General features: G+C 62.2%; 1 protein-coding gene and 1 pseudogene across 1 annotated transcript in view; one reads left to right on the top strand and one right to left on the bottom strand.

Annotated features, from left to right (window-relative positions):
• Window positions 1–1,501, top strand: part of LOC115295435 (class I histocompatibility antigen, Gogo-B*0103 alpha chain-like) — a 157,910-nt gene that overhangs the window by 77,626 nt on the left and 78,783 nt on the right. The gene's annotated exons all lie outside the window — the stretch shown is intronic.
• LOC115295440 overlaps window positions 1–1,501 on the bottom strand; it is a 32,338-nt pseudogene that overhangs the window by 30,178 nt on the left and 659 nt on the right.

Below are 1,501 nucleotides of genomic sequence, written 5' to 3'. Positions count from 1 at the left end.
CAGGCCTGGTGTCCACAAGCTCCGTGTCCTAGGTGTGGTCCTCCCCATCACGCTGCCAGGTCAGGGTGATCTCCGCAGGGTAGAAGCCCAGGGCCCAGCACCTCAGGGTCACCTCATGGTCAGAGATGGGGTGGCGGGTCATGTGTGTCTTGGGAGATTCTGAGGAAGAAGAATCAGAAAATCCATAGCTCAGTTTACCTTTAGGGGCACTGAACCTGCGTCCATGTGACCATCCTGAGGTGGACAGGACAACTGGTTTGGATGGAAGAAGCACAAAACCCAGACACCAGTCTAGCCTTTGGGACCTCCTGATCCTTAAGTTCTGGAATCAAGGAGAGAGCGGGGGTAGGAGGCTGCAGGTCTAAGGTGGGGACCACACCCCTGACTGAGGTGGAGGGTGAAGGAAAACAAACCGGAGTCAGATCTCCAAAGATGTTCTCAGTGTGAACAAGGCCTGAGAGGGAAGGTCAGGGGTCACAAGGTGGCTGCCAGGGTCAAAGGGAACTGCTGGTGGGTTATTTCAGGGATGGTCTCAGCCTGCATCCCAGCGGGAGACTGGATTCCTCAGTGTCCTTTAAAGAAAAGCGCCCTCTAGGTGAGTCACTCTCTAGTAGGAATATGAGCATAGAGGCGGATCCCTCTTCCCACCCGTGCGAGGGGCGCTGTTCTGCCAGAGTCCATTTTCCCTTCCTCGTGGGCAGCCAGCCCCAGCGGAGGGGACATCGGGGAGGCCCCGCGGCCCCTGTACCTGCGCGCAGCAGCGTCTCCTGCCCCATCTCTAGGTACTTGTGCAGCCACTCCACGTACGTGCCCTCCAGGTAGCTCCTCTCTCGCTCCGCGACACCTGCCACCTCCCACTTGCGGCGGGTGATCTGCACCGCCGTGTCCGCCGCGGTCCAGGAGCGCAGGTCCTCGTTCAGGGCGATGTAATCCGCGCCGTCGTAGGAGCCCTGATAGTACCCGCGGAGGAGGCGTCCGTCAGGCCCCACGTCACAGCCGTACATGCTCTGGATGTTGTGTGACCCTGGCCCCGCCCCGCCCCCAGAGCAGCAGTGACTCAGGTGAAACCGAAAGTAAAACCGCCTAAAATCTCCCGCGGGCTCTTCCCGGGTGGGGGACTGGGGTCCCGCGGCCTCGCGGCTGCACCCGGACCTGGAGACTCGGGGCGACCCCGGCCCGTCCGCGGGGATGGGGGTCGTGACCTGGTCCCGGGCCCGCGTCGCTCACCGGACTCGCTCTGGTTGTAGTAGCGGAGCATCGTCTTCAGGTCCACTCGGAAAGTCTGTGCGGAGCCCTTGGCGTTCCGCGTCTGCTCCTCCCAATACTCCGGTCCCTCCTGCTTTATCCACGGCGCCCGCGGCTCCTCCCTCGGATTTGGATTGTCGGTGTCGAACCGCACGAACTGCGTGTCATCCACGTAGCCCACTGAGATGAAGCGGGGCTCCCCGCGGCCGGGCCGGGACACCGCGGTGGAGAAATACCTCAGGGAGTGGGAGCCTGC

This window comes from Suricata suricatta, chromosome 7 (genome assembly GCF_006229205.1).
Source record: "Suricata suricatta isolate VVHF042 chromosome 7, meerkat_22Aug2017_6uvM2_HiC, whole genome shotgun sequence".
In the NCBI taxonomy this organism is placed as follows: Eukaryota; Metazoa; Chordata; class Mammalia; order Carnivora; family Herpestidae; genus Suricata; species Suricata suricatta.
This window is presented reverse-complemented; position numbering and strand designations above follow the sequence as displayed.